Below are 10,382 nucleotides of genomic sequence, written 5' to 3'. Positions count from 1 at the left end.
AGGATTTCATTACACAAACAAGCTGAATAATTTAGTAAATGTTTTTGAACATTGGTAACAGTAAATTTCATAATCATTATGCAAATTTTTACTCTGCGAATGGTACTCATGGCCATTGACCAGTGGTTGTTGATCAATTCTCATAAGAATTTGCATATTAATGATGAAGAAATTGACCTTACAGCCCATTGTTCATTCATTGGGCCGGTTTCAGTCGTTATGCAAATGTACTGTTTACAAGATTAACGTAAAAGCAGGAATCAAGACGTAACAGTTTATTTGTAACATGGAATCGTTTCTGAGTGGAGTATGAACTGAGATTACTCAAACTCTTTCACAGATAAGATAAGATAACCTTTATTAGTCCCACACGTGGGAAATTTTTTATCTAATTACTAATATGTTAGTTATAAAAACTTACGAGAAGAAAAAGATAAGAAAGAAAGAAACTCAGAACGAGCAGAGCTGCTGTAACAGGCTGCCGCACACGGGGGGCACGTGATGAAGTTCTCTTTCATGTGTCTGCGTTCATGCTTAGTATGATCACATGATTGTGAAAAGGTTTTGTCACAGTGTCTGCACTTGTATGGTTTCTCTCATGTGTGGACTCGTTTATGCTTTTCAAGCTGACGTGCACTGATGAAGGATGACCCACACTGATCGCAGACATGCTTTTTAACGCCACTGTGAAGGAGTTCATATTGTTTGAAGTCCTTTGAAGTGGTGAAGCCTCTCCCGCATTCTTTACAGTAGTTCATTTTGTCTCCAGTGTGTCTACGTTGATGTATTTTCAGAGTCCTTCAATGACTTCAAGTTTTTCCACAAAGGTCACAACAAAAGTCTTTCCCACAGCGATGACAGGGTTGAGAACTTGATCCATCTGTGTCGCTCTGCTTCTAAACAAAAACACAAAGACAGTGTAAGTCAGTCCTTCAATATTTTATCCTGAACGTCACCTGAAATAAAGAGCATCTCTGCCAAAGTCCAATTACATTTTACTGTTTACATTATCACACTCAGCTCAATTTAATGTGCTATAAAAACGATAAGAGTAAAAACATTGAAGTAATACTAGTTTAATGCTACAATAACAATAACACAATTCTCAAACACTATCCCTAAAAACCTGTGATTAGAGTCTGAATAATCATTCAGAGCTGCCAGTAGAATTGCTAACATGCTAACACACTTTGATGAGCAGAGTTGTTTCAAACAGTCGGGCTGACAAGATAAAAATATAAATACATACCTCACAGTAACTGCACTTGTAGAGTCTTTCTGGTGTGGATCTGTTGGTGTGCTTTCAGGCAACGTGGAGATTTAAAAGTCTTCTCACACAGGTCACATTTATAAGGTCGTTCCTCAGTGTGGGTAAACATGTGACGTCGTAACTCTGTGTTTGTAGTAAACTGTTTACCACACTGATCACAGCTGTACACATCATGTCTGGTGTGAATGCGTAGGTGTGTATTTCGGCTCCCTATCCGGCTGAAAGTTTTTCCACAGACGTCACAGCTGTACGCCTTAATTCCAGAGTGGGTAACTAGATGACTCTGTAAGCTGTTAATGTGAGTAAAAGCTCTGCCACACTGATCACAGGTGTACGCTTTAACTCCACTGTGGAGGAGTTGATGTCTTTTTAAGTTTGAAATGTGTGTAAATGACTTTCCACACTCGTCACAGCTGAATGGTCTCTCTCCAGTGTGGATTAGTTGGTGTGTTTTTAAGTGTCCAGACGTGGTAAAAGACTTTCCACACTCGTCACAGCTGAACGGTCTCTCTCCAGTGTGGATGAGTTGGTGTGTTTTTAATGTTCGAGACTGGGTAAAATACTTTCCACAGTCTTCACAGCTGAACGGTCTCTCTCCAGTGTGGATTAGTTGATGTCTTTTTAAGCTTCCAGAGAGGGTAAAAGACTTTCCACACTTGTCACAGCTGAATGGTCTCTCTCCAGTGTGGATTAGTTGGTGTGTTTTTAAGCTTCCAGAGTGGGTAAAAGACTTTCCACACTTGTCACAGCTGAATGGTCTCTCTCCAGTGTGGATTAGTTGGTGTGCTTTTAAGTGTCCAGACCTGGTAAAAGACTTTCCACAGTCTCCACAGCTGAACAGTCTCTCTCCACTGTGAATCAGTTGGTGTGTCTTTAGGTTTCCAGAGTGGGTAAAAGACTTTCCACAGTCTCCACAGCTGAACGGTCTCTCTCCAGTGTGGATTAGTTGGTGTGTTTTTAAGTTTCCAGACTGCGTAAAAGACTTTCCACAGTCTCCACAGCTGAATGGTCTCTCTCCGGTGTGGATGACCTGATGCATTGTTAGGGAAGCTTTCACAGTAAAATCTTTCCCAAACTCGTCACGGTTGTATTTTTTTCTTCCACTACTTTCTTCAACAAAATTGTCGGCCTCCTGAGAGCGCTGACTTCTCGATCCACGTTGGTCCTTCAGTGACAGAGATACAAACAGAGGCAGTGATTTGTGAGAAATACATTATTCTAACCGGCCTTTTATTAGTGGTATTTTGTGAGCTTTTATTAAATAAGTATTTATACTTATTTTCATACACACATTGCAAATGTGCTCATGAGAGTTGGCATTCAGTCTTTTGAGGGTCAATGCAAACACGCTTACAGACACAGATAAATATTAGACTTGTTTCTAGGGCAAAGATTAGAGACATTTATTAGAGACATTTGGCTGTGCCTGTACGCCTGCTCAGTGAGATTAGCACAGAATGTACTCTGGATGTTTCAGAGACGTGTACGAGGAGAAAAAACAGCAGGAAACACGGAGTGTGAGGAATGGGTGGATGACTGGATATGTAAAGCGCTTTGGGGTCCTTAGGGACTAGCAAAGCGCTATATAAATACAGGCCATTTACTGCTTATTCCTTCGTCTTTTGGGATCTTAAACAGCTTCAAACGACGCGTCGATTATTAAATTAGTCGTTGATGATTTTGATTGTTGACGTAATCGTGACTAGTTGCCTAATCGTGGCAGCCCTAATATATACATCAATATTTTTCAATACACGTGTCTAGAGCAGGGCGATATGACCAAAGATTTTATCACGATATACATTTGAAAATTTGCGATAACGATATAACTGACGATATAATTGACACTAGACAAAATACTTTACAACTCCACAACTTTATTAGTGCAAAAATCCCTATCAATGTATTTTCACATAAACATGCAGCTGTTTTTTTATGTGCATTAAAGTTATATAAAAATTTAACAGTGCAAATGCAAATTCCTTGCTGACAGTTTAACCAAAAGGCATTTCCAGTAGAAACTGGCCGACACATCCTCAGCATAACCATGTATAATATCCACAAAACTTAAAAAGAGGTTATACACACACAATACAGTAATATTATGTTGAAGCACAGTATGTATCACTCCGCGAGGCTCCTGCCCACGATAGCCATAATGCTGCGACAATCCATCAAGTAGTGGTGGGCGGATCGATCCAAATATCGATAGTATCGATCCCAAGTCGGCATCAGTATCGGATCGATACTAGCCTGGTGAGATCGATTCTTTACTTGGAGTTCTGCTTCTTTGCTATGTGTGCTTTCGGCAAAAACGAAACAACCAGATCGCTGGACGTGCCGCTCCTGTGTCAGCGGAGAGCAGGCACACTTTGCTCCCTCTCCCCATTCTTATGTTTAGGTGTTGAACTGACACGTCACGTGACTCAGACACTTTGGGGGTTGTTAAGCTGTTTACATATTAATTATATATTTTGTTTTTGTTGTTGAGAATTTTAATTGTAACTTTTGTATTATAGTTTATCAACCGTATTTGTTTTAATTTGTTTACTGGTTTGCGTGCACTTAAGATAACAAAAGCATTTTCATGCTTCGCAGCATCATTTATTCTTACAATAATCACACGGTTGCTGTAACAGTGCATTCAACGGCTTCAGCTCTCCCGCTAGGGATGGGTATTGATAAGATTTTAACGATTCCGATTCCATTTTCGATTCTGTTTAACGATTAAATTCTTTATCGATTCTCTTATCGATTCTTTTTAAAAAGGAGAACACTATGGTCGATTAGCTTAGAACTGTTTTATATCTTTCAAGAGATCCACAGCCTACGGCTCTTCAATGGGGTGTCACAGGGTCCCCAGGAAAAAAAAATTGTAAATGTAAAATAATAAAATAAATATTCTTAACATAACATAAATTATTCTGTAGCATTAACAAAGTATAACATAAATTATTCTGTAGCAATTACACAAGAATATCCAGTAATGTCCCTGCCTACAATTAAACACATTCACTTACCATCTGCTGTGGCAAATGGCTGCAAGGTTTTGACCACAAACTAGTGACTGCTCGGTGACATGCGGGCCTGAAAAGAGACGCTACCTGTAGACTGCAGCGACAACTGCCAGCGAGCGCCAGCCAGACTCTGTCTGTCTCATCATGGTCACCTAAATGCACAATGGCAGGTTTTGTAATAAAGCAGATCGCGCTAACATAATATGCACTGTTAGTTGATTATTTACCTGCCGCATTAACGGGAGATGACGTGCAAACGTTACCGCTGCTGCTGCTGGGTTGAGATTCACGAGTCCGGAGCGGAATTAAAGACATTCATTTAAGTTCATCGCGTGTTTTGGGAGCAAATGCTTTTGCATATTCGTAGTGTTTCCTCCCTTAATGAAATATCTACTTTGCAAGTATTGCAAGTTGCCCTGTTGTCATCCGTTCTCGTAAAGTATAAACAAGCTTTTAAGCGTTTGAGCCACTTAGGCGCCGTGTTTCCTGCCAGGTACGCTCCGACGCCCCACAACGTGGTGACGTCATTCGGGGCGACTGGAATCGATAAGGGAATCGTTTGCAAAAATGGCAAACGATTCCAAGGAATTGAAACAGTGGGAACCGGTTCTCAATAAGAACCGGTTTTCGATACCCATCCCTATCTCCCGCTGGAAGCCGTACACATCACCACCACCAAACCTGCAGCGGCATCGCATAACATACCCCCCTCGCCCGCTCCACCCCACACCGCGAACAGGCAAGGGAATCGGCCCGGATCATCGGCACGGAAGTGTCCACTCTGGCGGTTGCCCGCGCCTGATGGCCACCCATATGGCAAGCAGCGGTGGCGCAGCAGGTGTGGAAGTGAGCTGGGGCTCACAGGCAGCTGGGCAGACGGCCGGCACGCAGGACCAAGCAACTTGCGTGCCGAAGCGGACAGCAGGTTGCATGGTCCCCCGTGCACCTCGACCTCCGGCTCACCCCGAGCCGCGTGCTGTCCACACTTACAGTGATCACGCGGTTGCTGTAACAGTAGCCTACATTCAACGGCTGCAGCCCTCCTGCTGCCAGCTGTACACATCAACACCAAAAACAACAACAGCACAAGCAGCGCACAGGTTTTAATCCGGAAATATGCAGTATCGCACACCACTACCATCAAGCGGTGCGGCTTTGTAGCTGAGCAAAGTCGATTTTTGAGCACCGTGTACATAAAATCGTTTCGAGGTCAGTAAACACAACCAGAGTTACATAAGGCACGCGGGATTATAAGGGGCACTGTCGATTTTCAGAAAAATCAAAGGATTGATTTGAAGTGTGCAGTATTTTCCAAAAACACGGTAATAACGACGGCCCGCTAGCATGCTCTACCAAAAATAGTGCTTTGTTGTGTATCTGACGGACGAAAGCCAAACCAGTTCCACACCACTGAAGTTGCATTTCTACAAACCAGTTCTAGCTCATCCGTTTCATTTAACGACCCGCCATGTGCGTATGTAAACATATGCACTGCGCATGCGCGTTTTACCCATATTCTATCGCAATATTTCATATATTATCGTTGCCTAAAATTACACCGGTATTACCGTGATCGGTATGATATAGCCCAGCCCTACATGTGTCAGTATTTATGTCTCCAGATTGTTTGTATAGTGAGCCATTAAGACTGTACTCTTGGTACAGTTTTTATTTTTGCTGCTTTTGTCTTACACTGTCAAACAAACACAGATTTGCAGCGTTTGTATGTGTGTGCAAAAGCAAATGTGCCAGGCCTCAAAGACAATGGGTGGTTTGCACAACAAAAGCAGGATGTGAATCGAGCATATGACCTGTACAAATCTCAGCAGGGGTGATTAACACCTCGGGACTTGCACCAGAAAATAAAAAAGTCAGTAATTCTAGTAGGTGTTGGGTTCAAGGGATTTCTGCAAATGTGCGCAGGGTTAGTAAATCTAGTGTTGAAGGTAGCTCGGTGCTTACCTTTAGATGAGCCCACAAACCGAGAGAAACTCCGTGATGAAGCTGGAACTCTTTCCAAACAGGAAACAGGTCAGGGAGCAGAGACCCACGTGGTTCACGCTGATCTCAGCTACGATCCAGGAGACAAGGGTGTGCAGATCGATGCAGATATCGATCCAAACGTTGGTAGTGGTATATGATCGATACTTTAGTTTGTTTCTCTCCTGGAGGTTCACTATTTACTCGCTGTGGATGAAAAAGCAGCTCTGTCTGTGTGAACACCTCTTCTTATGCGGCAGACGCACTTTGCTCCGCCCCCTTCTTCCTGCCCTGCTGGGATTTGTTCCTGTGCCGTCACGTGACTCAGATGCGCTCAGAAGACGCATTTGGACTGCAGAGAGAGAGAAAGAGGAGCAACATGTGGAGATATTTTATGACTGTAAATGAAAATGCTGGAGAACAGCTGGAAGGCTGTCAAGCCACAGGGGACCACAACAAGCTGTAGAGTTCAGCTTATTTTTCACACCTCAGTTAAATGCTTTGACTGAAGTCTCACTGCACACACTCAAACTTAGTGTTTGTGTACACCTTGGTCATTATCACCTGACACTGATCAGTGCTGCTCTGACGACCACACTCACATCCATGTAATCATTTAACTGGGATGATCTGGATTTACTGCACAATGCTGAATGTGTCCTTACAGTACAGGGAATAACTCTCTCTGTGTTCCTGTAGAGAAACTCTGGGTTTGTGTGCTGACGAGCATCACTCACAGTATGATACAAAGGCTCACTCATACCTTTCCACACATGTGACAAATTCAAAAAGATGCTGAAACCTTTAGAACATCATAAACTACACATTGTTGTACTCTTTTAGGATGGAACAGCTTTCAGATTTATTTCCTCTTAAAGGATAAAAGATGTTTTTAAGAATTTTGCATTCAAGAGGAGAATGTTTACATAAGTCATGTAAATGAGAATTTCAAAGTTGGTGGCTGCAGTATATACAAATTGGTGTATCTCAAAAATAAAACTATGAAGACACTCAAAATTAATTTGGAAACTGTTTTATGAAACTTTTTTACATTTACAATTTTCAGGGATGAACCTCTGAAATTACTTTAACTAGAAATTTGTGTAAAAATACCACTATTGCAATTTATGTAGTTACTGATGACTTAGTGCATACATATGATTAAAATTTGGGATATAATGGTTGTATTGATGTATAGCAACTTAAAATACTCCCAGAAATGGCACTACAACATGTAAAAATATAAAGATAAGCTCAGGCGGACTGGGTTCTTTAGTAGGTCTAAAGGGTTAACCTGCGTCCTCACATCATGAATATGAAGGGTTGTAGTGGGAGAAGGTGGTGTGAAATCCTCATAGCTGTGGAGTGAGGAGGGGGCTCCTGTGGGTGAAGTCTTTGATGGTGGTGATGGCTCTGTGCTGGTGGGAGTGGGGAGGTGGGGGGATGATGGACCAAAGTGTCTCTATTGTTGGGGAAGGTGGAGGTGTCAAGGCTGCTTGATGTCTCATCAAACCAGCAGTATGAGTCGTTGAGGGTGTTGGCCAACAGCAGGTCGTCAGTGGAGTGGGGCTGTGTGCTTATATCCTTACTCTCATTTCCCTTAGCATATCTGTAACATGCAACTTCTGTCGGTGCTGTGCTACTGGAAACTGAATTTCCATCACACTATATGTTGTGATGATCTCAGTTCAGTCATGGTGTGTTCTGCAATCCTGCTGAATTGTGTTCCAGTCCCATCGACTGTGTATGAGCGTACAAACAAGCGTATGGCGGGAATGAATCGGAATGTCTTGAGCCTCAGCATCACATCATCACAGTGGGTGTCACAGTAATACTCCAGCAAATTCGGAGTCTGGCGAGTCTGAGAGGTCCCATGCTTGCATGTCTCCCTCTGAAAAATGAGAACAATAACAAGATGTTATATTTTTTTGCATAGATACTCACACACACACATTTAACCTACCATTTGGTTTATTTAGTTGTCAGACGGCCTTATGATTTTAGGTTTGCACAGGGTAGAATGCATGCCAGTCTTCGGACAAGTCGCAAAATCATCAAAAACAAGGCGTTTTCAAATTCAAATTTTTATTTGTCACATACACAGTCATACACAGTACGATATGCAGTGAAATGCTTACACAACTGCTCGTGACCTAAAGAAAAAACAGAAAAGGCTATGAATAAGATAGGAAATAAATATGAAAATTAAAAAGGGTAAATTTAACTAGGAAGGAATAAAATAAAATATATATATGAATTTGTTGAAAAATAAAATAACTGTACAACACAAATTAGAATGAAGGTTAAATTTAGCTGGGAAGGAATAAGATAAAATATATATGAATTAAAGTTTAAAATAAAATAACTGAAATAACTGTACAGCAAAATACACAATACAATACAAATTAGAATGAAGGGTAAATTTAACTGGGAAAGAATAAGATAAATATATAAGAATTAAAGTTGAAAATAAAGTAGCTGTACAACAAAATACACAATACACAGTATAGAAATATATAAGAATGTATGAAGAAATATAAATATACATACAATAACAGCAGCATTTTACAAGTATTAAATGGAGAAATATAATGTCCAGTGTTGTGCAAACCACATTGTAGGTGTCTTGTGCAGTGCAAATATGCTTAAAGTGATTAAGTGTAAACAAAGTCCAGACTGTCCAGTGTGTGTGTGTGTAAGAATCATATGTGTGGGTCCGTTCTATGTGGTGGTGTGATGATTGAGAGACCGTATCGCCTGCGGGAAGAAGCTCCTCCTCAGTCTCTCTGTGTTGGTCTTCAGGGAGCGGAATCGCTTTCCTGACCTCAACAGAGAGAACAGTCCGTTGTTGGGATGGCTGAGGTCCTTCATGATCTTCCTGGCCTTGGTCCAGCACCGCCTGCTGTAGATTGAGTGCAGGTCAGGGAGCTCGGAGCGGATAGTGCGCTCAGCTGATCGCACAACCCTCTGTAGAGCTCGTCTGTCCTGCATGGTTCCCGAACCAGGTTAAGATGTTTCCCGTCAGGATGCTCTCTATGGTGCACGTGTAAAAGTTCCTGAGCACCTTGGAGGGCAGTCGGAAGTCTCTCAAGCGTCTGAGGTGGTAGAGACGCTGTCGGGCCTTTTTCACTATGGTGATGATGTGACAGGACCATTACAGGTCCTGCGTGATGTGAACTCCGAGGTATTTGAAGCTGTCCACTCTCTCCACTGGGCACTCGTTGATGACAGGGGTCTGGTAGTTCTTCTCCTGCTTAGTACTGAAGTCCACTATCAACTCCTTTGTTTTACTGACGTTTAGAAGGAGGTTGTTCCTCTGGCACCAGGTCTCCAGATTCCTAACCTCCTTCAAGTAGGCCGTCTCGTTGTTATCAGAGATAAGGCCCACCACAACGGTGTCGTCAGCAAACTTAATGATGGTGGTGGAGCTGGTAGTGGCCACACAGTCATATGTGTACAAAGAGTACAGCAGGGGGCTCAGAACACACCCCTGGGGGGCTCCAGTGCTGAGAGTGGTGGAGGCTGAGACATGTCCGCCCATCCTTACTGCCTGTGGTCTGCCAGTTAGGAAGTTGGAGATCCACTGACACATAGATGAGCTGAGTCCCAGGTGCTCCAGTTTGGTGGTGAGTGTGGAGGGAATTATGGTATTAAATGCAGAGCTGTAGTCGATGAAGAGCATTTTAACATAATTCCCCCTTCTAGTGTCCAGGTGAGTGAGTGATGTGTGGAGGAGATGAGAGATGGCATCGTCTGTGGAACGATTTGGACGGTAAGCGAACTGTAGTGGGTCCAGTGTGTCTGGTAGTGAAGAAATGATGAAGTCTCTGACCAGGCGTTCAAAGCACTTCATCACTACTGAGGTGAGGGCTACAGGGCGATAGTCATTGAGAGAAGCAGGGTGGGGTTTCTTCGGGACAGGAACAATGATGGACTCCTTGAAGCATGTGGGGATCACCGACTGAGATAAAGAGATGTTGAATATCTCAGTGAACACAGGAGCTAGCTGGTATGCGCAGTCCCTGAGGATACGACCTGGGATGCCGTCTGGTCCTGCTGCTTTCCTGGTGTTCACTCTCTTGAAGGCTCTCCTCACGTCATGCTCAGAGATGACG

The 10,382-nt window shown here is 42.7% G+C and overlaps 1 long non-coding RNA gene across 1 annotated transcript; it reads right to left on the bottom strand.

Annotated features, from left to right (window-relative positions):
* LOC134622677 (uncharacterized) lies at nt 1-6,772 on the bottom strand. Its single transcript, XR_010573428.1, has 3 exons — nt 6,250-6,772; nt 1,250-2,435; nt 1-896 (listed from the first exon to the last, which is right to left on the bottom strand). It is a non-coding gene; the product is annotated as an uncharacterized LOC134622677 (long non-coding RNA).
* Between the last annotated feature and the right edge of the window lie 3,610 nt (nt 6,773-10,382).

Source organism: Pelmatolapia mariae, unplaced genomic scaffold (genome assembly GCF_036321145.2).
Source record: "Pelmatolapia mariae isolate MD_Pm_ZW unplaced genomic scaffold, Pm_UMD_F_2 NODE_ptg000137l+_length_47770_cov_1, whole genome shotgun sequence".
Classification (NCBI taxonomy): Eukaryota; Metazoa; Chordata; class Actinopteri; order Cichliformes; family Cichlidae; genus Pelmatolapia; species Pelmatolapia mariae.
Note: the sequence above shows the minus strand (reverse complement) of the source record. Positions and strands in the feature narration are given on the sequence as shown.